The 26,488-nt window shown below is 48.6% G+C and overlaps 13 non-coding genes across 13 annotated transcripts; 9 read left to right on the top strand and 4 right to left on the bottom strand.

Annotated features, from left to right (window-relative positions):
* The first annotated feature begins 383 nt into the window (after positions 1 to 383).
* TRNAW-CCA lies at positions 384 to 455 on the top strand. Its single transcript has one exon. It is a non-coding gene; the product is annotated as a tRNA-Trp (tRNA).
* A 1,099-nt stretch (positions 456 to 1,554) lies between these two features.
* TRNAM-CAU lies at positions 1,555 to 1,626 on the top strand. Its single transcript has one exon. It is a non-coding gene; the product is annotated as a tRNA-Met (tRNA).
* A 1,491-nt stretch (positions 1,627 to 3,117) lies between these two features.
* Positions 3,118 to 3,190, bottom strand: TRNAR-ACG. The gene has a single exon. It is a non-coding gene; the product is annotated as a tRNA-Arg (tRNA).
* Positions 3,191 to 3,518: 328 nt separating this feature from the next.
* Positions 3,519 to 3,600, bottom strand: TRNAS-AGA. Its single transcript has one exon. It is a non-coding gene; the product is annotated as a tRNA-Ser (tRNA).
* Positions 3,601 to 6,705: 3,105 nt separating this feature from the next.
* Positions 6,706 to 6,778, bottom strand: TRNAR-UCG. The gene has a single exon. It is a non-coding gene; the product is annotated as a tRNA-Arg (tRNA).
* Positions 6,779 to 8,924: 2,146 nt separating this feature from the next.
* TRNAW-CCA lies at positions 8,925 to 8,996 on the top strand. The gene has a single exon. It is a non-coding gene; the product is annotated as a tRNA-Trp (tRNA).
* A 3,091-nt stretch (positions 8,997 to 12,087) lies between these two features.
* Positions 12,088 to 12,158, top strand: TRNAG-GCC. The gene has a single exon. It is a non-coding gene; the product is annotated as a tRNA-Gly (tRNA).
* A 428-nt stretch (positions 12,159 to 12,586) lies between these two features.
* TRNAM-CAU lies at positions 12,587 to 12,658 on the top strand. Its single transcript has one exon. It is a non-coding gene; the product is annotated as a tRNA-Met (tRNA).
* Positions 12,659 to 13,053: 395 nt separating this feature from the next.
* TRNAS-UGA lies at positions 13,054 to 13,135 on the top strand. The gene has a single exon. It is a non-coding gene; the product is annotated as a tRNA-Ser (tRNA).
* A 1,168-nt stretch (positions 13,136 to 14,303) lies between these two features.
* Positions 14,304 to 14,375, top strand: TRNAQ-UUG. Its single transcript has one exon. It is a non-coding gene; the product is annotated as a tRNA-Gln (tRNA).
* Positions 14,376 to 14,848: 473 nt separating this feature from the next.
* Positions 14,849 to 14,920, top strand: TRNAQ-UUG. The gene has a single exon. It is a non-coding gene; the product is annotated as a tRNA-Gln (tRNA).
* Positions 14,921 to 18,594: 3,674 nt separating this feature from the next.
* Positions 18,595 to 18,676, top strand: TRNAS-GCU. Its single transcript has one exon. It is a non-coding gene; the product is annotated as a tRNA-Ser (tRNA).
* A 4,451-nt stretch (positions 18,677 to 23,127) lies between these two features.
* On the bottom strand, positions 23,128 to 23,200 carry TRNAR-UCG. The gene has a single exon. It is a non-coding gene; the product is annotated as a tRNA-Arg (tRNA).
* Positions 23,201 to 26,488: the final 3,288 nt, after the last annotated feature.

A 26,488-nucleotide genomic window follows, 5' to 3' on the forward strand; every position in this document is an offset into this window, starting at 1 on the left:
CCGCCTTGGTTGCCCCTCTGACTTGGGCGGGGAGCGGGGGGTCGGGGGGCGGGCGGGGGTGGGGAACACTATTTTTCTTCGCTGTCTCCCCCCCACTCCTGTCCGGAGCGACCGACCTTCTATAGCCATATTTCTAAAAAAGACAAAAACAACAAAACTCTCGCAAACGTGTTTTTTTGTTTGTTTGTTTGTTTTTATAAAGATGGAGAAAACCAGGAGTGAAATAGAGAAGGAAGGCCCGTCAAGTAGAAGCAACTGGGACGCAGAGTCGGGGAGTGATTGGAGGGCCCGCGTTCCACCCGCGCGGTCCTCACCCACCGGGTGCGGAAAAATCGATTCCACGGATCAGGTTGACAGGTAAAGAAACCCCGCGGCCCCTCGGGGACCTCGTGGCGCAACGGTAGCGCGTCTGACTCCAGATCAGAAGGTTGCGTGTTCAAATCACGTCGGGGTCAGTAGTTTTAGTCTCTGGGGGAGGCTCTGGTCTGAGAAGGGAGACGGATGGGGGTGTAGGAAGGTGCCTTCTCAGCTTTCTCCGGCCTTGGATCCCCTCCTTAAAATACCTCCAAAATGTAAATAAAAGGCGAGCATACGCAGGAACGTACGATGTTGTTACTGCATCCGGGGGCCCATAGAGACCCACTGCAAACGTTCTCGATTTCACTTTTCAGCGGCTCGTCCGTTAATATTCCCAACCCTCCCTGCCTTCTCTCCACACGCTCACTTCCGTGCTGGCGGACCCATCTCTTCGTCTGTAGGTCCCTCCAACCTTCGCAAGCTTAGCAGGTGTTCCCAGAGGACCGGTTCTAGTAGGCGACCTTAGCTCACCCGCTCCACACATGGGCCAGCCTTTCCAGACCGGGGAGGTCGCATCGCCAGGCCATCCGTCCTTGGCTCTCTGCGATTCCCTACCACTGCGAGGCACAGGAGAGGTCAATTCCTTTCCAGAGGCGAGAAAACCTGAACGTTTTTGTTTGTCAGATTGAGTCTGTAGGGAGTGAAGCACCAATTCAGAGAAAGTCTTCGGGGCTGGAAGTTCCGCGAACCCTCTGAAAGTCAATGTAAAGTATATGTGCGGGAATGTGCGTTTTCCTCTCACCTGGGGCTCAAGACTTCCGTCCGCCCCCCACGCCCCCAAGATTATGAACCACCACACCACAGCACAGGGGAAAGTGCAAGCACATTTCCTTCATCAGAGTCTATTATTTTGTATAACTTAGAATGGCTTTAAGACACGCCAGTGGGATACAGGCAGGCATTCTGTTCCAGACCTAACGTACACATTCACACGGTACACAATATCAGATGTCACAGCGGATCACGCCTTTGTGCCCCGGAGAAGCATACCCACAATAAGCTTTTCCATTTCTTCTTCACCCTTCTGTTGGGCGTTAGTTCAGGCCCAGGGCTAGTGAATTACAAAAGACAAATCATTACTACTCTAGAGAGAAAAAAGAGAACCCAGTTTCCAATTGTACAGATTGCAGGGGCAGCGGGAGGAAGGGGCAAACCAGACAGAAACTGAAGGTTAATTATGAAGAGGGACATCCCCGGAGCAGAGTGGCGCAGCGGGAGCGTGCTGGGCCCATAACCCAGAGGTCGATGGATCGAAACCATCCTCTGCTAAGTACAGTCCTTTTCGTCCCAAAGCAATCTTTAGCTCAGCGAGGGGGAAAGAAGAGATTGTTAATTCTTGTTTCAAATCGAGTGCGATGTCTGACTCTTTAAATTATATGCATGTAGAAAGGAGGATAGAAATAAAAACCTAACAAAATTTCCCATCTGCCGTCTGTATGTTCGGTGATGTCTGTTAAGGCCCTTTTTAAAAAACATATGAAAAGGTGCTCTGCATCACACGTCATGAGAGAAATGAAAATTAAAAATCACCTCTTAAAATGTCCAAAGTCCAGAACACTGACATCAAATGCTGGCAGTGATGTGGGACAACAGGAACTCTCCTTCATTGCTGAAGGGAAGGCAAAATGGCACAGCCACTGTGGCAGAGGGTTTGGTAGTTCCTTATAAAACGACACATGCTCTTACCATACCATCCAGCAACTGCCCTCCTTGTCATTTGCCCAAAGGAGTCGACATATATGTCCACACGGAAACATGAACACAGATGTTTGTAGCAGCTTACTTGTAATTGCCAAAATTGGAAGCCACCAAGATGCCCTTCCGGAGGTGAGTGGAATGCATAAATTGTGGGACCTGCAGACAGTGGAAGAATGCGCAGCATGAAAAAGAAATGAGATACCAAGCCACGAGAAGACACGGAGAAAACTTAAATGCCTGTTACTAGGTTAAAGAAGCCAAGCGGAAAGGCTACACATGATATGATCCCAACTGTATGACATTGTGAAAAAAGTCAAAACAACGAAGACGCTGAACGATCAGTGGTGGCCCGGGCGTGGGGGGGGGCGGGGGGGTGATGAATAGGCAGAGAGCGCAGAGGATGGGGGAGGGGCGTGAAAAATACTCTGCGCGGTTCTGTAATGATGGATCCGCGTCATTACACATCTGTCCAAACCCGCAGAATGTATAACACCAAGGGTGAACTGTAACGTCCGCTGTGAACTTTGAGTGATTGTGATGTATCAAAGTAGGTTCCTCAGTTGTAACAAATGACCCCCCGCTGGTGGGGGATGTAAGTAACAGGGGAGGCTGTGCACGTGTGAAGGCATGCGTGGGTACCGTCCTCTCAGTGTTGCTGTGAATCGAAAACTGCTCTTAAAAAATTAAATCTTGAAAAAAGAGAGAGAGAGAGAGAGAGAGAGAGAGAGAGAGGAAAAGAATTGGTATTTAGAAATACTCTTTTTTGTGAAACTTCGATGCCTTTGAAAGGTCTTCCTTCTATTTGGTATTGATCATCTCATGGGAGGACTGGTCGATTTTGAAAACCATTGAACGATGTGATGTGAAGAAAATTGACATCTGCAAAAGCAGAATATGAACTACAGTTGAGGCGTGTCTTATTAGCATTTTTGTTATTTTGTGTCAAATCACATTACAAAAGACAATTTTAAAAGGGCTTAAAAATATTTATATATACAATTACATCGGCCTAAGGAAGATGGAGATTGTGAACCTCCAAAGGGAGGTGGCTAACCAAAATGGCGAGCCAGCCAGGAGTCGAACCTGGAATCTTCTGATCCGTAGTCAGACGCGTTATCCATTGCGCCACTGGCCCCCACACACGCGAGCGGGATTTACACTTAGAGAAAAAGGTGGTGGTAGACTTACTAGGTCGCTCTAAATATGAATGTGTGGAATCTTCTCTTCCAACTTCCTTTGTCCCTATCACCAGGATTTCCAAGCCCGAAACCTCAGAATTCAAACGAAAGCGTTCTATTGGCTCTTTTGTTTTAGTTCACTCATCCAATAGGATTCCTTCGCGGTCAGTGAGAATTCCTCCATTTTGATGTAACTTGCAAACGTCTGAACGGATGTTTAATGGTTTTAAAAGTCGGCTGTAATTGAAGATCAAATACAAGAGCAAATATATAAAACTCGCCCGTCGTAGTCGGCAGGATTCGAACCTGCGCGGGGGGACCCCAATGGGTTTCTAGTCCATCGCCTTAACCACTCGGCCACGACTACAGCTACTGGGACGCTTTTTTCCACTTCCGCCACGTTACGATAGATCATGTATTCTAGGCTACTTCAGGATTTAGTAACACAAGAGGACGAAACAAACGATCCCCTCTAATGACACCAGCGAAGTCTCACCCAACCTGCGTTCCAGCACGTGGCCACCTGAGAATGCTTTTTGGGCGTTTTCTAGAATGCAAATCAGCGATTTGTGGCGATAATCCTCTGTAAAGAATTGCCTTCGAATAATCCTTTAAAAATCCTCGTATTTTTGCCGCAGTAGGACATTAATTCTCAGCGAATCACCGGACAAAGATGTCGTCACAGACACCCCATGTCTTCACGCGCCGAACCCAGTGCCTGGAATACAGCAAGGGCTCAATAAATCGTCAGCTGCTATTGTAACCATCCCGTTCAAATTCAAGAAAGGGGACCCATCAAAATGTTCCATAGGGAAACCTGTCTCTTGTGCCTTGGTAAAGCTCAAAATATTTTATTAAAAAATATTTTTTTTAATGTTTATTTATTTTTCAAAATATTTTAAAGCGGCTGACGGAATGTTGTTGAATGGGATAGGGAAGGAGAAAATATTTCTGGCAGTCAAATCTGCTTCACTGCGTGGGGCCTTCTCTCCCAAGGGGGAGAACAACTGTATCTGATACTCTGTGGATGATAGTTAAAACGTATTTGCAAAGATCACCGTCAGAGCAAGAACAGATCCCCAGGATCGCCGCATTTCTGAAACTACACAACGATTATTATCACAATCTTATCTGTATGTGTAGGAGCGTGGGTGTATTAGTGTGCAAATAGGAGATTCTGTACTTCATCAATAGCTCCATTCTGTGAACACAAGAAGGATAAAACATGACTGATAATCCGTGCTCATGTGCTGAAAATGATCTCCAGCCCAGACCTTTCTTCTGGGCTTCATAATATATGCCGGCTTGGTAATTTCTTTTTGCACGTGCATGGGCATCTCAAAAGCACTATGTCCCAAAATGAATGCTCTACCCTTTCTCTGCAAACTCGAACCTCCTTCAACAACCCAGATTTTATGGGAGCCAAAGCCAAAGACTTAGAACTCCCCCTAACTTTCTTCCTTTCTCTACTCTCTCCCCACAGCCCGTAGATTATCAAGCCTTCAGTTCCACCTCCTAATTTTTTTTTCTCAAATCTGGCTCTTCCTCCCGAGCCACAGGCCCTTTTTCTTAGATCAGCTTCTTACAGTTTTTCATAGGAGTGATTGCAACAACTTCTTAGCAGTATTTTGGCCTCCAGGCTCTTGTCTCTGAATGGGTTCATTTCTTCATTCTTTGAAAAATTTTATTTTGAGCACAATCACGTGTCATGCATTCTGCTAGGTGCTGCTCATTCAATGGAGAGCAGGAAAAATATAGCCCCTCCTTTGAGGGCTTTCTAGAGTAAACAATGGTAGAAGTGAACATTTACAATTGGGTATGGCAAGTGAGAGGTCCAGGGAGCCACGTGGCCTATTGGAGCAGTGCTAGGTCCCAGACGTGGCCACCTTGGGTGGTTGCCTGGAGGGTCACTCATTAGACTCCGAGTTGCATGAAGACAGTTTCCGGTTCTGCCTTTGTTACCTCTGAACGGGTAAATGGGTAATCAATGAATATATGTGGAATGAATCATATTCGAGCTCAGATCTGAAGGATGTGTGGGAGCTGGCCAAATTGGAAAGGTGCGTGGTGTTCTAGACCTAAACCTCGCAGAATAGGAGAGAAACTGAAGAAAGTTCTGTCTGGCTGGAACATTGCATTTTGGAGGGGCCCAGGGAGGGGCAGCGGTGAGAGAGAACACCAGAGACGCAGTTTGGGGCAGATGGCGTAGGTCGGGCTGGGTCACCACCGATCGATGTCTTTACCTGAGCGTGCAAATCTGACTGTGTCCCTTCCCTCCTTTAAAGTCTTAAAAGGTACTTTGTGGCCTATAAAAAGGGCACAAACGGCAGAAGAGGCCCTCGTCATGGGAGCTATCTGACCTTCTCAGCTTCCTTTCCGGCCACGCTGTCCAGGGAGGCCGGGAAGTCCTGAAGCGAGGAAGCGTCTGCTGGTCCTCACAAGGTGCGGGTTCTCGGTGCTGAGCCTCTGCCTTTGATTTGCGACATTTCCTTAGTCCCTTTCTGTTTAGAACAGCATCCCAACTTCCTGTTGCTGTTACTGTTCTGACATTGACTTAAAAAAAAAAAAAAAAATCCAAGCCGGTTATCTTCTAAAACGTCTCACATTCTGACTCTGTCTCCCTGTCTCCCAAGGCAACTTTTAATTTATTCCTCCCTGCTCTCTAAACCAGAAGTTAAATCGCAGTGATGGATTAGATCGTTTTGATTCGAGTACCTAGTTCCCATCCAGAGGCATTTGTCGGGGCATCCAACTGACAGGGAAGCCGGAGCGGTCCCCTCCGAGCTTTCTTCTCCTTTGCAATTAGCAGGGAACCTTGGGGGTGGGCCTTTACCACCACGCGCGTGCTGTTTCCCGCTAACCCTGTTAAGGTTTTAAGATCCTTAATGCTCTTTGCTGAGTCTCTTACTTCTCTGGGGATTGCGGACGGTGGCGGGTCTTCTAATCCTACCCCTTGCCTACATTTGTTAGAGGCTGCCGTCGAGCGTGACCTCTTTCCTGCCTTCCCCAGCCTCCGGTCTTTCCTGGGGTGCCCAGGGCCGCCTCGCTTTCCCGCGTTCCCGGGGGTGCAGGTGGGCGGGCGCTCAGCAGCGCGGGGCGGGGTCTGGGGCGGGGCGCCGAGCGGGCGCGGGGGGCCGGGGAGCGCCCCCTGCAGCCGGGCTGGAACCCGGGCTCCCAGACGGAAGCCCCGCCGAGAGGGTCGGGGACGGGCCGGCAAGGTCCGCGTTTCCGAGAAGCTCCCGGGGGCAGCTGCCGGCCAGAAGAGGGGGTGAGCGACATCGAGGGCCGGTCACTCGCGGGGAGGGCAGCGGGGTCACAAACGGAGGCGGGGGTGTGGAGGAGACCTGGGAGGAGGGGGTGGGGGGTAAAACTATGTTAGCGTCAGAAGGAGAAGAATCTGTTCACGGACTGAACCGAGAAAACAGCAGCAAGTAGCAGGAAGGGCCTGGAGTGTAATAAGTGAGCCCCGCAGCAACCACGAAGGGATTCGAACCCTCAATCTTCTGATCCGAAGTCAGACGCCTTATCCATTAGGCCACGTGGTCCTCCTGCGGCATGAGGGGGTGTGTGGGGAACTTTTGGGGAAGGAAAATAATCTTGGCGCTGTGACTGCAACATCGTGAAATCATTATTGCAAAGCAAGGCGTTTCCGAGGCCTCAGAAGTCTGACAGTCTGGACTCCTGACTGTAGGGAACCATCCAGAGGTTGATGGAGGGAGGTGGGTGGGGGGGTGGGTGAACTAGGTGACGGTCATCAGCAGGGCACTTGTTGGGAGGAGAACTGGGTGGTGTAAGTGATGAATCCCTGAATTCTGCCCCTGAAACCAATATCACTCTGTATGTTAACTAACTGGGATTTAAATAAAATCTCGAGGACAAAAACAGAAATCTTACAGTCTAGTGGGGGAAACAAGTTGGGCCGCGGGGTCAGAAATGTTGTCAAGTTTCCAGCAAGATAACTGCGGAGGAGAGGAGGGTGAAGCGACAATAACCAACAGACAGTGCTTTATATTTGGACGGCACCTGGGAGCAGAGGCCACAGCCCTGAGGGGACCGTGGGCGCGGGGCTGAGCCGGGAGAGGCAAAGACCAAACCCGATTGCTCCCCGTGCCCTGGGACCACCGTGGCAGGGAGAGATGGTGGGATAAACACAAGAATTCATTTCTGCGCACTGCGCGAATCCCTCTCGGAACAACTCCAAAATAGAAGTTCCAATGGGACAAGTTGGGGACAGGAGATAACGGCCACAAGATCTTGCCATCTGGAAGGCCGAGGGAGGTTGTCAGACTCCAGAAAGCGGGGGCCTAAGCAAATAGTGCGGGAGAAGCAAAGAGGCAGTCGCATTTACCCGTGCACCCTCCATCCTGGCACCCCAGGGCGGGGCTCAGGAATTGTCAGCAGGGGCTTCCATCTGGAAACTTCCAAGTCAGGGGCAGAGCTGTGTGTCCCACCGGCCCCCCTTCACAATGTTGAAGGCCTAACCCCCAGCCCCTCAGGATGTTACTGTATCTGGAGGTAGGGCTTCTTAAGACCTAGACAAAGCAGGGGAAGGTCATATGGGTGGGCCCTGATGCAACGGGACTGGTGTCCTTCTAAAAAGAGATTAGGACACAGACACGACAGAGGAAAGAGCCAGTGAAGATACCGGGAGAAGACAGCCATCAGTAGGCCTGCTGACAGGGTCGATCTTGGGTTCATAGTCCCTGGAAATGCCAGAAAATAAATCCGTGGCTTAAAGCACCCAATCTGTGGCACTTAGCTGTGGCGGCCCCTGCTGGCTCAGACATTGTCCATCCTCCATCCTGGAAGGGGACAGGAAGTTTATTTTCTTGAGAGAGGAAAGTAGGTGATCTCCAGGCCGGAGCAGTGATTTTCCGCCTTTCCCCAGAAACACAATCGCCTGGAGAACTTGTTGGCACACAGGCGGCAGGGGCCCATCCCCAGAGTCCCCGCTTCGGTAGTTCTGGGGCATGGACAAAGATGTGCCTTTCTAGCAAGTTCCTAGCTGAAACTGATGCTCTGCTTCAGGGGACCGCGTTTTGAGACTCACCGCAGGAAGGTCAAGCACAGGCTACTAAAAAGTGGGAAGAGCTCGCGAAACAGCCACCGGATTTGAGTTGTTGCTCATGTACAAACTATACAGACCAGAAGGCCGCACATTCTGACGGAGAGGAGCCGGAGCCGGGAGCATTTCCAGAAGTGATGTGGTTTACGCTGGGCTTTTGAGACCCAGCAGCTTTTCAGCAGGTCGGGGGTGGGCCTGGCGGGTGCTGAGAAAGGCAGGGAGGCGGGCCGGTGCGGGGCCAGGAGTCTGTTTCAGAAGAGGGAGAAGTCTCGTGAATGACGGGTAAAGCAGTTTTGCCAAGTTTTTTGCCATCGTGATGCCTGTTTCACTGCGGATCTAAATAGTAAGCACAGGAGAGTTCTCAAACAGGAGAATTCTGAAGAGTTGCAAAGACTGAGCCTGAGAAAGCACTGAGTTTTCCTGAGAAGGGAGCATTTGGGTTTTTGTATTAATATTTAATGTGGTCAATTCCTTTACTTTCTTGGCAAGGCATTAGCCAAGCTGTGGATAGTGGGGAGAAAGCTGACCCAATCCACCCATCAACAGAAGAAAATCTTTAGAATCTGGAGGAGAGGAGACAGGATTATTTAAATCCTAATTTGGCAGATAAAGGGCCCTTTCCCCGTGGCCTCGTGGCGCAACGGTAGCGCGTCTGACTCCAGATCAGAAGGTTGCGTGTTCAAATCACGTCGGGGTCAATTACAAATAGCCTTTTTTAGGGTAAAGAAGCAAGGCGATTTCCCTCCAAGGTATACCCAGTAGGTGACTTTGAGAGGCCTCCCAGGAGTTGTGATTGTTAAAAAACAAAATTTACTGGGCCAATTGTGAAGATCTTACTGACTTTATTCAACCTTTCAAGCCCGGGGCAGCATCCTCTGTAGTAGAGAGAAAGGAGCTCCAGGGAGCCGTGCAGAATGAGACTCTTATAGGCAGAAGGGCCTGGGAACGAGGACGTTATACTGGCATAACACAGGCTGGTTCAGGCAGAGTCCCGTTCCTTTATGGGATGACGGGCGTCTATCAGGCAGGTTACCTACCTCGTGCTGACCCAGGGATTTCTCGCTGACTGGTTTAAGATTCCATTTCTGCGACATGCTAACACTGTAACTGGTAAGTCTAGGTCTCGGTGTGGCGATTGGGCTTAGCACAGGTGACTCCGTCTTGGGCCCGTGGTCCTGTTTTTAACATGACATAAAGGACAGAATATCTGCTCTGCCCAGAGTTTTGTGGCACGCGTTGTGGGGAATCTCGCTGGGGGAAGAGCCCCCGCCCCCCAATGGACAGTGCGTCCTTTGCAACCTTCTTTAAAGAAAGGTTTCACGTAAACACTCTCTTGGACAGTCACCACGTCGGGGGAGGCACAGTCTTCTGCTTCCCTCTTTCTGCTCTGGTTGCTTTCTGGACTGTTCCTTCGCCCGGCTGCCTGCAACAGGGTGTGCCTCCTTCTCTGCTTCATTCCCGCCCCGCCCCCACCCAACCAGGAATCTAGAACCATCCTGGGGACGTCCTTTTCTTCACTCCCAGGTCTGAGCAGGAGTCCCACTGAGTGTGATTTCCTAAAACGTCACAGCCCATCTCCTTCTCTGTTCCACCAGGACCTCTTTTCTTCCATCAACATCTCTTGCCCTGGGTGTTGACAGGGACCTCGTCCCAGATCTCCTCGTGTTCCGTGAAATCCGAGTCCTTATGGCGCATGTCTGTACACACAGATCTTGTCTTGATTATCCTCCTCCTTAAAACAAAACAACCCAGCGTGTGTCGCCCAGGCCATTCGGTTCCTCAAATACGTGTCGCTCCTTCCCAGGACAGGGCCTTTGTCCCCGACCTTTCCTCTGAAAGGAATGTTCTCCCTTGTTTGCTGCATGATTCTGTTGCCAGGTGAGCCTGGGCCTGGCCTCAGCCAGCTCCATGGGCCTCGCCGAAGGTTCTCGGTCTTGGTCACCAGAATGAATTCAAGGGCAGACAAGTAGCACAGGAGTGGAAAAGTTTATTAAAGCGGAAAGTACACTCTGGAGATGTGAGAGCAGGAGAAAAGGGGGTGGGGAGAGGAGGGGGAAGGGGGAAGGGAGAAAGTGAGCACTCGAGCGAGCAGGGAGAGGGAGCAGGGAGGTTTGCGCTGGAACTGCCCATGGGGGGTTGTGTTTCTATCTTTTTTTTTAATTGACAGTAGTTAATCGGGGGCCGAATATTTATTCCTTGGGGGTGGGAAGCAGAGTTTTGCTCTTTCTTCCTCACTTGCTCGGGGGCTCCCTGCCATGGCTCCTCCCTTCGGCCCCGGTGTGATGGGGCTTCTCGGGGCGTTGGGCCCGGACAGGCCTCTGGCCTTCTCCAAATCCCAGCAACAGAAGAAAACAGAACTGGACCGTATGAGCCCGAAAACTCCACTGGATCAAGTTGCATCACGTGCTCGTTTCCCTGGCCGGTAACGGCTTCCTCCATGCTGGCCTCCAGGCCTCCTGTCAGAGCCTAACTGACAGCCTGGGGGGACACAGCCCCACTGACACGAACACCAGTGATGTGTGTTATACTGAATATATCTGCTTCCGATAGAAATACGGTAAAATTTCTGACGTTCGAAGGTTCACTAAAAAGTTACATGGAATAGAAACCAGTAACTAATATTTGACGGGTGGTTTTATGTTGTTTTTCAAACCGCTTTAATGGCCATCCTCTGAATTTACCTTCGACGCCCCTGGAGGAATGTAGGCACCCTTTAGGCACGAGTAAACAAGAACGAAGGCATTACGTGACTTGATCAGGTTGATTTTTATGTCTCATGCTGTCCAGTTCTCTTTTCTTCTGTTGCTAGGGAATCCTATTTCAAACCTATTTCTCCTGTTTGGAGAAACCTATTTCATGGCCCCAGTTCTTACTTGAAGATCAATTTGCTGTTGGAGCTTCCTCCCCTTCAGAGCGGCCTAATCACACCTGCCAAGTAAATACTGTGAGTTCTCTATTCTGAAGAAAAGGTGCAAAGAGATAGAGACCAGAAGGAGATAGAGGCATGTGAAAAACTGGCTCTCACATGCTTCGTATCATCCGGACTATCAGAGCCCATTACCTCCCAGAAAACCAAACTCAAGGCTCACTTTGGGAAAGATAATTTTCATGGATCGTCAATGGTTTTCTCTGTGTTGGCTTTTTCTCCAGACAAGTGAAAAGTCCTCAAAAGCAAGGGATATAACTTCTGTTTATTTCCATGTCCCGCTTGGCTTTTGGTTCCCAAGCCCCACACCGACCTCGGCGGCCAGTGGCCACCCTCCAAAGGGCAAGTCACAGGGATGTGTGTAAGGGATAGGATTCGGGAGAATTCCTACTTTCAGCATTTTCTGTACTATTCTCGCGTCTGATGACCATAACCTTCTTATACAAACTTGGGTCTTCACGGCAGAGTGACGATAGGTCTTTTTTTCCAGAATGTGGTAACTTGTTTCAACCTCGAATTGAGTGCTTTGACCCAGTAATTAACTGAATTGGCTTGCATCCTAAAGGAGAGATTTTTGGAATTTGTTTTCATTAATGATGTAAGGGGGAAGCGGGGGATGGAGAAAAGACATTTTTATATGTTGGGTATTTATACTTGTTTTTCACCTTCAAAAGCCTCCAAGGGCCACATATCAGTAGTTTCACTTCTTCTAGGTCACAGGTTTTCTCAGAATGTTTAGGTATAATTTTTTCTTTGATTGGGTTTAGAAAAATTCTAGGGAAAAAGCGTACAAGCTCATTGCTCTTTCCAGAGACTGTGTAACTGTAGCTATAAGGACAAATACGGGAGCAAAGACACACGAAGCATTGGTGGTTCAGTGGTAGAATTCTCGCCTGCCACGCGGGAGGCCCGGGTTCGATTCCCGGCCAATGCAGCGTTTGCCTTTTACCCAGCGCGCGGGTGAAAACATTTTGACCGAAAACTTACAAGCTAAAAGTACGTTAAAGTAACAGTGTTTCTTGTATCCCCGTTTGGCTGAGAAAGATCAAAGCAAGCCCTCCTTTTGCAATTTCAGCTTATAAATGATGCCAGTTGGCATGCATTCGGTTTTCCCCATGACCTGAGACGTCTTCCTGCTGGAGGGGGCGTGCACTCCGACCTCAACCGGTCGGTCTTTCCGGGGCGAATTGTAAGCCGCTGGCATTTGAGGGGCGGAGGGTGGCCGTGCACGGAGCCGGGGGTATCCTTTCTCAGACTTCGAGGCAATCGCTGAAAAGCACCCAGACATCTATCTCATAAGTAAGAAGGCGCCAAAATTTACTGCCTTGAAATTTAAATTTGAAAAGCCAGCTTGGTGTGGGGAGCAGAGTGGCGCAGCGGGAGCGTGCTGGGCCCATAACCCAGAGGTCGATGGATCGAAACCATCCTCTGCTATCTCCTCGGCACCCTTCTTTAGCTCAACCTCAAATTTTAGAAAAAGGGAGTGGACCGGATCTGGAGGCGTAAGAATCCCCAAGGGAATTTGGGACAAACACCTGCTTCCTGTCTTTGCTTCCCTTTGGTCCCTTGTAACTCAATCTCTGAGTTGGGTACCCCCGCACCTGTTGGATTGAATGCGACGTCCGCAGGGGCTTTGGTATTTCCCACGACAGGCAAACGTTACAATTTGTAATAACTTCTGTTATCACCGTCTCGATATTCAAAATCTTGTTCTTTTTAGTATGATAATAGGCGGTCCAGAGTTGTTAGACCAGCAGGAAAATCAATTTACAAACAGGGAAGATATTATTCCTCATGGGAATATATCCAGACAGCTGGGGAGCAGTCGCGTAGTCGTGGCCGAGTGGTTAAGGCGATGGACTTGAAATCCATTGGGGTCTCCCCGCGCAGGTTCGAATCCTGCCGACTACGGAGTAGTGTTTTCTTTCCAGGTGTTACACCTGCTGGACCAACTTTGGAAGCTGCAAAGCACACAAAACAGCACGAAATACACCAATTTCCTGGGTAATATTATGTTTGCCCTTGAAACTGTAAGCAGGTAGTTGTCTTTTAGTAAAACAGCGGGGGAAGAAAATTTTTGAAAATGATTGGGGAAAACATTAGGGATTTCTTCTGAAACCACTATACAGATGCTGAAAAGTGCCCAGGCTTTAATCTTTTTTTAAAAAAAATTATTTTAATTTTTAAATTTTTTTTAATTTCCAATTCCCTATCCAGCTCGGGTCTGACTTCTGAAACCGAAATCCGAAATCCGAAATTTGGGCACACCCAGTGCATCACTCTTTTACTCGTGAGCACATTTGGTGTTTTGGAATCAGTATCTCAAACAGGAAATTTCCAATCTTCCCTCCTTCTGGAGTCCTCTTATTCCACTTAGGAAGCCAGAACTGCAGAGAGGATGCACAGGATAGACAATTTTCAAAGTTGTTTTCAGTTTTTCAGACACTGGCTTTGTTTTCAGACATCATTTTCAGACGTTAGCAAATCTTACTAAGAAAAAAAAAGAACTGTGGCGCTTGATAAAACTGGCAGATACACAATACTGTATATGCAACGGAAATAAGAGTAAATATGACAAAAATTAATCTTTTATTACACTTGCAATTGATCCACTAGAGAAAGCGGATAAGCAAAAAGAAGGACGGAAAAATACTTAGAAATGTAGAGGTTCTTCTTAATCCTTGACATTAAATTCCCATGCTACCTTTGACTTTTTTTCTTCTTGAGTTTTCTATATTTGTACGTGTCCGAAGAGATATTTTAAGCGTTGACACCTTCCTCTATAAGCCTATAGGCAGACAAACGTTCATCGTCCAGGTTAGGTATTCAGGAAATGCACAGTTTTGGTTTTTCTAGGAACATTGGCACTCAAGTCCTCTGTGGGCCCTGGTGAAAATTCTAAGCAAAGACGAGCTCGGTGGGGCTCCCCCCCCCCCCCCCCCAGCTGAACAAGTCTGTTGCCCCCTTGGATCCAGGGAACGTGGACCTTCTGCACCTGTTCAGGACAGAGATCCAACCACACGCATGCGACGCGCTGCAAAGAGCTTCCAAACATTTGCCAGGGGACACAACTGTCATCGGCCCCATGGTGTAATGGTTAGCACTCTGGACTTTGAATCCAGCGATCCGAGTTCAAATCTCGGTGGGACCTGCCAACCTTTTAGTATCTTCTCTTCTCTTAAATCACCCCCGTACCTGGACTTGGCCAGAGACACCTGTGCACTCGGGCACCTCAGCACTCAGCATCCCAGTTAGCAGGGCGACACTTCCCTGCAGAGCTGCGTGGCTTGTGCGCTTTTCTGGAATTCTGTGTCCTCCTCTGCATCGCCCCCCCCCCCCCCTTCATTGGGAAACCAGGTTATCCTCTGGATGCCCTAAGTACTCCTGTGTCACACCCCGGACCTCAGTTCCGGGTTTGGGTTCCAGCAGGTTCTTGGTCTTAACATGGTTTACACGTGTGAGCCCCAGTTGTCCTGTTTGTTTTGGAGCATCTGCTGTCTGGGATGTAGCAGATTTGCCACTGATATTTAAAAAATATAAATACTGTAGTCCATAACATGCTGAATAGAATGACAAGCCCTGCATTTAATATTCATAGATATTCCCTCAAAATACATGTGTGGTGGCCCCATGGTGTAATGGTTAGCACTCTGGACTTTGAATCCAGCGATCCGAGTTCAAATCTCGGTGGGACCTGCTTTGGTTTTGGTCGCCTGTCCCCACGTTTCAATTTGCCAGTGCATCCCGCTGTGTGTGGGGGCATGAACTTTACACTTGAGCTTTCTTCCCCAGAAGAGCCTCCTGTGATTCCTTACTCTCTTCTCAGACTTACGAGAAGCGAAGTACTTTGTGTCCTCGTGGAAAACATTCTGGTCTCCCTGGGTTCCTGATGTCAACCTGATCCTCCTTAGTCTTAAGGCCCTAATGGCTCACGTATCAGACGACCCCCCCCCCCTTTTCTCCCCCGCGGTTCACACAAATGTTCTGGAGGCTAACGCTGACCTTGAAAACGTCCAAGCCGTGGAGTGAGACCCCAGCCACCCCTTTCCAATTTCTGTAGACAAGAGGCTCTCTCTTAATGTTCCTTAGATTGAATTTACGCCCGGACATCTTGAAGATCAAGTGACCAGACTCAAGAGGATACGCGTCTTCCCTTGAAGGTTTGTTATACAGAGATCCCGTGGTGTGACGGTTAACCCTCTAGGCATTGGATCCTTCCGTTGACTCTCCCGTCCTTAGTTCGAGCACATCTTCCAGTGATCTCAATGACAGCAAGAGAAGAGCCTCTATAAACTCCTCTGGCCTCTAAACTTCTTCACGCCTATTAAGCCGCAGTCATGGTCATGTTTTAGAACCTCTGTATTAGTTTCCCCTTGCTGCCGTAGCAAATTACCGCGTATTTAGTGGCTGAAAACAACACGAATCACCCTTCTCACAGCTCTGGAGATCAGAAGTCTAAAATCAAGGTGTGAGCAGGTTTTCTGGAGACTTCGGGGAAGAGGCTTGTTTCCTAGCCATTTTCAGCTTCTAGAGGTCTCTTCCCCGGATCACCTCTTGCTTCTGTGGTCACGTTTCCTATGATTAAGTCTGACCTTGCTTTGGGTGCTCTTGGAAAATCCAGGATAATCTCTTCATTTCAAAATCCTCGATGTAATCGCATCTAGAAAGTCTCTTTTCCCAGGTAAGGTAATGTATTCGTGGGTTCTGGGGATTGGGATGTGGGTCTATGTTAGAATGCATGACTCAGACTACCACAGCCTCTATTAACGAATGGCAAGTATCTACTAATGCTCTTTAGATTGATTCTATTGATCAGGACTTTTTTCCAAAGGTAAAATATGCATCCAGCTTCCAGACACGTCTTTTCTTCAACAGACACTCTTCTGTAAGGGCTCCATGGTGTAATGATTAGCATTTGAACCCAGATCTGGCAATCTTACGGTCCCTTGTGCTTTTACCTTCTCAATGGCATTCCCTCGCTGCCACGGGATCTCAGGGCCATCAGGCCTTCCTGACTTTGTGGGTTATTTGTTGTATAGATCCCAAAGCAGAGTGAGACCTGTCTGGCTCTGGCCTTCTGCTAGGACTCATACTTTGCAGGTAGCTCGTTTTTTTCCTTTTGCTTAGTCACCAAGTGCTCTATTGAGAGGAATTGCTGGGACCTTCCCACTGGGAACATTCCTTCCAGGTCTTAGTGGTTATAGTTTTCCTTTATCTACCTTTCTTTACATCATGTTTTACAATTCCCGTCCTGACACTCCCAAGCCCAGATAAATTCTTTTTCTTTCCCGCAACATTTTAGACTTCGTCACTCACTTAAACTTAAAAACGGTGACAACTTTGTGCCTTTTACCTGTTGTATTATATGCACTGCCAAGGGATCCCTTTTCTCCACAGAGTTACCAACACTTGTTATCTGTTGACTTGATGATGATAGCCATTCTAACGGATGTGGGGTGCTTGTGGTTTTGACTTGCATTTCCCCGATTATTGGCGATGTTGAACAGGTTGGCCAGTTAGATGGTTTCTTTGGAGAAATGTTCCATAAAGGGAGGTCTACACAAAACGACGTCCAGAAGCCCAGGGAGCAGGAAGACGGAAGGGAAAGGCCGACAAGTCTAGTTGTTGGAGAAATGGTTTCTCAAGGGGATTTAGGGACAGATGCGTGTCTTGGGTGACCCCACCTCCTATGAGACCTGCTTTTATAGCCTTGGGGACTGGGAGCACACCCGGAGGACTTCCTGGAGGAGATGTTGGAGACTCACAGATGTATCTCCAGAGCTGACTGAGGACATTGTGCCCGAAGGTGTACTTATCAGGGTGGGGTTGGACAGAAAGAATGTGTGTGTGTGTGTCGGGGGGGGGGGGGGAGGTGGGAGTGTGTCTGGGGGCCGTGCTCAGGAAGGCTTCAGGTCCCAGGGTGGCCGTCATAGCAGATCTGTCCAAGATGGTGCCAGTTTGGTCCATGCAAATGTCTATATGGTTCTCTGGCCATTTTTAAATAGGACTTGATTGTTGTTATGTCCATTTTTAAATAGGACTTGAGTTGTATGAGTTCTTCCTCTATTTTGGGTATTAAATCCTCCTCCGATATATGGTTTGCAAATATTTCCTCCTATTCCATAGTTTGCTCTCTCATTTTCTCGATGTCTTTTGCCCCGCAGACGCGTTAGTCCCACTTGTTGACTTTTTTCTTTTGTTGTTTGTGCTGTTGGTGTCTTGTCCAAAAAAATCGTTGCTGAAATAAATGTCAAGGAGTTTTTCCCCTTATGTTTCCTTCTGGAGTTTTATGGTTTCTGGTCTTATATCTATGTCTTTAATCCAATTCCTGTTAACTTTTTTGAGTGCTGTGAGATAGAGACGTCCACTTTCAGTTTTCTGCATATGCTTATCCAAGCATGCATCCATCCAGGATTTGGCTTATATCCCATATGAAGCTTGCGTGGCCTCGAAGATGTTGCTCTACATTCTGTCTGTACCAAGGTTGTTGACGTTTTTTTTGTTTTTGTTTTTAATCACGAAAGACTGTTGTGTTTCGTCAACAATCTGGCAGACAGAGGCGAAACGTGAAGGCATGTTTGTTTTAATAAGGTCTTTAAAAACACCCCTTTAACTGAGATTCCCCAAGATCCCTGGAGGCGTGTGCTCTTCCTTGGGGCCGCCGCAACAGACCCCTGATCCACCTGCCGGCGTGTTCCCGGGGATCTGTGGCCGGGGGGCATCGAAATAGGCAAAAAAAAAAAAAAAAAAAAAAAGACAGTACGTTTTTAAAAATCAAACGTACTGTACGAAACAAACAAAACAAATAGAACCAACACAGAACACAGCTCCCTCAGATGGTCCTACGATCCTTCCATACAGTCCAAAAATCTTTGGCGTGACATTCGGGACAGGTTACAGTTTGACTTTCACGCCTTCCTTCCAGCTCTCGCCCAGTCACCCTCCAGGACTTCCTGGAGAGGTGACTGTTTCTAAGAAGCGCTCATGGTGCCCAGGACGGCCATCCTCCTGGGAATCCTGCCGAGGAGTCTCCCGCGCCAATAGATGCAATCCGTGGTTCCGATGTACGGGCCCTAAGAGGGACGACGAAATCCAGTTAGATTTTTAGAACCAAAGCAGTCATTGACTCCGTTCCGCCGTCAGAGGCTCCCGTGTTTCCTTAGGAAGAGTGTTTTGTTTCTCTTCGGGTCCGCATCCTCCTCCCCCGGACGTTAGTCTCTTCTTTATTTTGTTTTTCGCTTTGTCAAGGTAAGAGGGCCCCTTCCAGGGAGCAAAGGGATCCACTTCATGAATAACACAGTGGGAATGACAAAAATAGACCTGTGCGCGTGACAGCAACATAATATTTATCCGAGACGCCACCAGCGGGTGACGAGGTGGCCGAGTGGTTAAGGCGATGGACTGCTAATCCATTGTGCTCTGCACGCGTGGGTTCGAATCCCATCCTCGTCGCGGCTGTTCCCCTGCGGCCAGGGCAGTGAGGTTTTAGCTCTTTGCGAGCGAGAGGGGTGGCCCGATCTTGTTGGCAGCCCTTGTAGGGAAAGAAACAGAAACGGTAACTTTGGCTATTTGCAACTTACCCATTTAACCGTTTTACAGAGGGGTCGGAGGGTGGATTTGCTCCCATCGCCTTGATGGGAACGGCCGCCCGAAACTCCGGTCCCGGAGCCCGCGTCTTCCTTCGCGGGTCAGCCACTCGGCCCCTCCGGCCCGCGGTCCCGACGGAGGTCACAGGCCGGTTCCCTGCGCCCCCGCGCCGCCGTGACCTCACGTCTCCCAGGTGAGGTCCAGCCGCCAGTGCGGGTGCCGGCGCACAGGTGATGCTGGCGCCCCCTTCCGGCAAAAGGTCCTTTTGCAAGCCCCACCTCGCACGTACCTTTCGCGTAAATTCGCAAAGAAAAGCAATTCTCTAATTTTTTTTTTTTTAAAGTAGAATCCTAGTCCATCAGGGGGCTTGAACTCACGACCCCGAGATGGAGAGTCACGTGCTCTACCGTCTGAGCCAGTCAGGCGCCCCGCCGTCATTCTCCATTTTGTGTTTTGGCTGAAAGAGTTTAAATCAAAGATCTTTTCCAAGCGCCCCAGCCTCTATTCGTTTCTCCCTTCTTTGCTCACCTTCTGCCATTTGCATCTCAACTGTGGCACATAATCCCATAAAATCTCCGCCGTCACCTGTTTTCACTTTACTATGAACTAGGCAGCAAGGGTCGGGTATACCGCGTACAACGACACAATTTGTAGGGACTGTAGAGATGATCTCTTTGAAAACTTCCCCCTCTGTCACCTGTCTCCATTTTACAGATGAGGAAACTAAGGTAGAAACCAAGCCAACTGTTTTAAAAAACTCATATAACGGGCCTTTCCTTATTAAGGTTCGTGCGGACCAAGTTCTTCGGGTGATGAGATCTTTCCAATATGTTCCGATCTTGCAACTGACACTGTGACTTTTGATATCTAGAAAATTCTTAAGTACATTTGTCATGAGCCAGCGGATCTTCGAAAAACCTCACGAGGACTGAGGCCCACGGAGCACAAAATCTGAAGCAATATCTGATTTTGAATTTTATCTAAGAATATCTGGCTTATATGGTATATGTAGTTTGAAGATGGTTTACAAACTCCTAAATGAAAGAAAGCATCAGACCATTAAAAATTAGATGAAAAAAATCGCAAAAGAAACCCTGATAAAGTTCCTAAGTAAAAATTAAACACTATCACATGGCCCAAGACACCCGGTATCTAAACAAAACCATAGCATGGTAAAATACAGCAAACCGGAACAGTTTGTCACTCTTATGACATGCAGAGCATATGTTCAACTTTTTAATCCATCTTTCCTTAGCCTGGCTAAGTGATGGATGAAGGGAAGATATCTCATAAAAGTTAATTGGCTTCATCTCAGTGATATTTAATGCTTCAAAATTCAAGATAATTGATCTCCTGCCAAGACCTACGAAGGACACACTGTGGTTGATCAAAGTTGGATTTATTGTCTTGTTACAAGGAGGGGGGCAAAATATGGTGATCTATTAAGTGACTCAGTTACTCGATGGTTGGGTACCTTAATAGTTTTTGTCTCCAAGGTGAGAGGATCAAAGCAAGAGGAGAGGTAAAATGGGTTTGAAAAAATGCAGTAGTCCCTCATGTGAGCCAGGGAAGGAGGGGAGATTTGGTAACTTTCGTTACATGTGCAACGTTGTTGCTTTTCATCTGCATTCATTGCTTTTCATCTGCGTTCAGACATGATTACGGGCAGTGTTTTGTTTTCATCTTGCTTCGTCATGGTCACAAAGTGGCCTTGCCTGTGGTTGATGTCCCTGGAAATTATTTGTGTTCAACAGGAATTTCCTAGGGCTTAGCTGGGAACGCCAGGCCAGCTCCTAGAAACACTAAGGCTGAGCTCTGAGCGTCAGACCAGTTCCTGGCTGTCAGTGGCTACTCTTCTCTTTCTCAAAGTGTGTAGAATTCATACACGTGAGAACTCATTTTTAATATGGAATATTAAGATAAAAGGAAAGGATGAATAATTGCTAAAATTCAAAATCAGCATAGAGCCCAAAGTGGGGCTTGAACTCACAGAGCATGAGATCACCCCCCGAGCCAAAGTCAGAAGCTCAACCGACTGAGCCACCCAGGTGCCCCTCATTCCTGCCTTTATCCGAGTCCTTTGCCTCGTAACTAACTCCTCAGTTCCTCTTCAAGAGATGGAGTGTCGTCCCTTGTCTCTGGGCTGGGGCCTGAGGATGACTTGGGTCAATGAGATATTAGACACAAGTCAAGCAGGGCCTTTAAATACGTTTGCCATCTTCGTGAGAGGACGTCCCCTCCAGGGAGCGGCTGCGATTTCACTCATGGTCCCAAAAGGAACATGCTTCAAACTCACCAGAGCCCCTGCAGCAGGGGGCCGAGGAGCCAAGTGGAGGTGTACCCGCAGCTCAAAAATACAGCCTTCGGTTAAGCTTGGCTTAGGTCATTCACCTTCAGACGCTTGAGTAATAAATGCTTACTGGAGTGTCTTCTACGCGTTTGGGTTTTGTGTGTTTGTTACGGGGCAGTAGCTGACTGCGACATGCAGTCTTTGCTGCTTCCCGGTCATGATACAAATCCTGACACTTTCAAAACTATCTTTTCTAATATATCCTATAATTTACTTATACATTATATAATCCACTTATTCCCCTCTGTGTTTTCTGCGTTGTTCCCTTCCCCTCGCCCTCTCCCCGACACCAGGTCTCTTAAGGACACGGACTTTTGCATACTTTGTTTACTGTGATCCTAGGACCTTAGATCCTATATCCTAGAAGCTTAGTGCGCTCCATAAACACATATTACACTTATGAATGTGTTCTGCCCCTGTCCAGCAGGGCCCAACGCCCTGTGTTTGTAATCCACATCCAGGAATCTTTCTTCTTTATTTCTGTTCTTCCAGCCACTTTTCCCATCCATCTCTAGCGAGTGTTATTTGTTTTCTGAGTCCCCTTCTCAAAGCGGAAAAGCTTACACATCTATTGGGGGGCCCATATATTCTTATTCTCGGGATTTGGGGACAAGCCCCTAAGCTCCAATGACCATTTAAAGTTCGGGATGTCTGCAGATGGCCCTGTCGTTTTTGATTTTCTTCTCTTTGACACTTTCTGCTCTGGAAAGGCTGTCTACTCCTTTTGGTATCCTTTGCTGTGAACGCAGGAGAAATGGAAAGAAAAAGAAGAAAGAGGGAAAGAATTTGTATCAGGGACATTTTTATCTTCTTGGATCAGGATTTCTACTTCCATGAATCTCCTGGAGAAGGTGTGGGTGAAAAAAGTCAGTGCAGAGGGTTAAATGCCAATCCGGTCGGGAGGGGGAAGCTTTTGCGTATTCCCAGGAAACCAGAAACATGCGAGCAACTTAAATGTTTCTTAACCATAACTTTATTTGGTTCTTTTGAGATGATATCCTTTCTCTGGCTTAGAAAGGGATACTTAGTGTCAATGGTACATTTTGTGAGGAAGGAGGCAGTGAGTGGTTTCTTAGGACATTAACGCACTGCAACTTTTTCTCCTCTGAGAAATCTCAACCTCTGGGAACTGGCGCTCAGGCCGCAACTTTGCTTTACAATTTGGACTCGACAGCTGTCTAGAGAAACCCAGAGTCATACCAGAGGCCTAAAAGAGAGGCTGGGGAGAGGAAGAGGTAATTATTCCCTTGTTTTAACAGTGCTCTGACCTAGCAAAGACATTCATGCGCTCATGTGATTTGAACAGACTTTCACCAGGAAGTCAAGAATTGGAAATCACTCTTTGTTCATCCTAAAGTTTCAGATTCAGTTATTTAGGCACAAAAATGTGTTTTTTTTTCTTTGTGTGTGTGTGGGGGGGGGGGGGTACTTTGCACCACTATCTCCTTCTGTCTTCCTGTTTGCCCGCACACTCTGGAAACAGCTGGGTTCTTTTCTCGACCTTAATTTTTCCGTTCTGTAATTCAGGTTTGCGTATGACCTGTTCTCATCCTTTTGATGGCAACACAAGGGGAGGCAAAAAGGCAGTTAAGAGGGGAAAAGGAGGGTAAGAGTGAAAACCAGTAACACAGGCTGCAGCGGCAGCCGGAACCTCCAAGGACGCACAGACTCAGCCCCGAAGAGAAAGAGACCAGAGAAGAGATTCGGGGACAAACGACAGGTTCCCACGGTGCCGGCCCCTGGGCCCCGCGTCAGTCTGAGGCTCAGCGCTTTCGCTTTACAGATCCGACTCCCCTGGAAACACTGGTCCTTCCAAGGCTTTTGAGAATGGCCTGTTGAGGGTAGGAAACGGGTTTGCAAAACAGGTGACAGGTGGTCTCTCCCACCGCGTGAGATATGGCCACTTTGGGGGGGGGGGGGGAAGGGGAGTAAATGCATTAAAAAAAAAAAAAAAAAAAGGCAGCGCTAACCACGAAGGGATTCGAACCCTCAATCTTCTGATCCGAAGTCAGACGCCTTATCCGTTAGGCCACGTGGTCCCCCAGTACACGTGCGTGTCGCAACACTTGGAAAGTATAATGAGCTTTCTGCCGGGTCTTGAGTCTCAAAAGAGCGCGCCCGCCGCCCGCGCTTTCTACACTAGATTACCCGGGTTATTTGAGGCCCCGGAGTCGGGACTCACCGCGGGTAGGATCTGACAATTATGATGGGTACAGCGTGGGGGAGAAAAGTCACTCCCATTCCCACTCCCGAGCTGAAAACCTGTTCGTGGGACCGAAGAGATGCCAAAGCAGCGCCTCTCGTCTGCATCCAGGGATAGAAGCGAACTCAGAGCGTCTTCCCTGTTAATATTCCGCCACAGTCACTCGTCTCAGACCCTCGGTGCCGGGCCGCCCGCCGGCCCGGCGATCGTGTCACCGCCCCCACAAGGCAGTCAGCACCCGCACCGGCGTCCTTGTCGCTATCTTGCAGGCCCCGGGGCCTAACAAGTCTCCCCTGCCCACACTCTGGTACTCTGCGATCGTTGTCACCTGCCACCAGAGCGCTTGTCACAGCGTGTCTCTATCTGGAGAAGAAGAGCGTGCTTTTTGTTGGTGTCGCTTAGGCCCTTGGAGTGGTCCAGCCTCATTGATATTATTTGAGGTTCCCGTACATGAAGAGAGAAACACTGTCGCGTTGTCACAGACATGGTTAACGAGTTTTACATTTGGTAGATGACTCAACACCGGAACGTGTTGCAATAAAACCATTCTATGGCCGAGGTGTTTATAGAATTGATGATGCTCTGTAGAGTGCTCGGCCCAATAAAGTGGAAGAGATTTACACTTATATTTTGGATGGCTTCTTTCGAGTTCATCAGTGAATCTGTGTGACCTTGCTTAAGGATACTGTCGACAATCTACACACGCTGCATTTCCTTAATTTTCTTAAGTCCCAGACCTTGGGAGCACTGGCCCTCTTGGCTCATTTGTGATAGATCTTGGCTTGTGTTGACTAGTAAATCAGCAGCTTCCGGAGCACAGACATGGGATTCTTTACGTAGTCCTTCTTTCCCTGTCCATGGAATAACATCAGGCAAATAGTAGGAGCTCAATAAACATGTGCTCAATCTCTCACATACATATTTTTTGGGAATTTTGCCATCGCCTCTAATGTGGGGATTATGGAGCTCAAAGATTCCTTCATCCAGCAAAAATCTGACTACGGATTTGTCCCGGTGGAGACCTGACCCGGTGGAGACATGATCTACGGGAAGATTCCCCAGCGAGGATATCCAGCCCAAAGAATTGTTTTGTTTATTTATTTTGAGAGAGAGCGAGCGAGCAGGGGAAGGGTGGAGAGAACCCCAAGAGGGCTCCACGTTGCCAGTGCAGAGTGAGACGTGGGGCTGGAACTCAGCCGCCGAGCTGAAAAACCAGGGGGCGGTTGCCAAAGAATTTTTGCGGATGACTGGTGTCTCAGTTTCCATGACATTTCCCCGCAGGCATCAACACGGTTTCTGGTGAGACCCGAGGGACCTATATCCCAGATACCTGTGGTGGGAGATGATGGCGAAAACTTTGGACATTTGATGGTTGTTGACCAGAAACGTGCTGCTGATATGGGCCTGGTTATGGGACAGAGGCCAGTGAAGGCTGAGTTGGGGTTCGGTCCGTCTGTCACGTTCACCTGCCTGTTTGCAGGGGTGTACAGATGTTTTGGCCTCCTGGTCTAGCGTGCTTTACGGGTCATTTTCTCCTCCCTTGGCAACGATCACGTTCGCCAAGTTCCAAGATGTTAGTACGCTTATTCTTGTCTGTGAATGGAGAGGCTGAAGAAATGATTTTTTAAAACCGCATACGTTATGAAAGACATTGTTGCATAGTTTGCAATGAAACCAAAAACCAACACCCCCCCCTCCCCTGCATAAAAAACAAAACAAAAATAGTCAAAGATCAGGCCACCAACTTGAAAATTCCAGAGATTTTCTTTCTTTTTAAACAAATTTTTTTATGTTTATTTATTTCAGAGACAGAGAGAGACAGAGCATGAGGGGGGGAGGGGCAGAGAGAGAGGGAGACACAGAATCTGAAGCCGACTCCAGGCTCAGAGCTGTCAGCACAGAGCCCGACGCGGGGGTCGAACTCATGAACTGTGAGATCATGACCTGAACCGAAGTCGGTCGCTCAACAGACTGAGCCACCCAGGCGCCCCTCCAGAGATTTTTTTTCTACTGAGAAAATGTGATCCTATTACTCCTTTGATCAAAACTGGTGGTGGTTTCTTACTGCCCATAGACAAATTCGAAACCTGCTTGCACTGCACCTTCCCTTCCTTATGCCTGGCCCTTTCCCTATCGCTTCTGCCACAACTCAGAATTCCAGTGTAGGCCCGAAAATTTCCAGGGCTCCTTTGACATCTTTGAGCCCAAACGGCCTGTGCATTTGCCTCTTCTCACAAGATAAGACCTCGGGCCCGTTCCTCTGTCCAGGTACATCCCGTCAGCCCCTCAGCCTCATGGGTTTCCCTCCCTGTCAGTCCTGGAAGCTGTTAAAATAAGCCAGTCGATCTTTTGGAGGGAACCAGGGGTCGCTCTGCCCCCTGGTTACTATGAGGCTTACCTCCCGCAGCCCTTGGTGGCTCACTCGATTGGAGATTGTAGCCGAGCCACCTTGTGCGGCATGCGGTGCCCTCCCCTTCCAGGCTGTGAGTGCTTGTGGCCGGAAACGGCTACTAACTCATCTGTCCAGCGTCGAGCATGGCCTGTCCGGCCGGCTGGTGTACTGTGGGGGGCAGACCGCCTCCAGCTACGGGGTGAATGGGAGGTGATCTGAATACAGCCACTTTGCTGAATGCAGCAATCTCTCTCCCCTCCATGTTCGATCGCACTGAATGCTTTATAGTCCTTTAGAAACCCTCAACCGTTACGCCTCCTTGGGCTTGTTCCCCCCCCCCCCCCCCCCCCCCCAATCTGGAAGCCTCTTCCTGGCTGCCTGCTAAGCTCTTATTCAAGTTGGGACTCAAAATCTGCCACCTTTCCCGACTTGGGCCATTGCCAGGGCAAGGGTGATGCCGCGAATCTATTTCACTCGGATTCCACAGATCTCTGTAGTCGCGGTGACGTCCCTCTGTCAAACTCTGGAATGTTCACACGGTTACTGGGAAATGATGTTATTCTATGCACCTGAGGCGGTGGGGCACTATGAAGCAAGTTGTCGGCTTATTTGAAGTAAACTTGGAAATTGCTGACACGTAGCTGGTGTGGGGTAGGTGTGGCAGGTAGGTGACCGGCTCCCTTCCAGAACTCGGGCTCCAGGACTCAAGTGGACTTTGTTTGGCAACCACAG

The sequence above is a fragment of the Panthera leo genome, chromosome B2, assembly GCF_018350215.1.
Source record: "Panthera leo isolate Ple1 chromosome B2, P.leo_Ple1_pat1.1, whole genome shotgun sequence".
NCBI classification, from domain to species: domain Eukaryota; kingdom Metazoa; phylum Chordata; class Mammalia; order Carnivora; family Felidae; genus Panthera; species Panthera leo.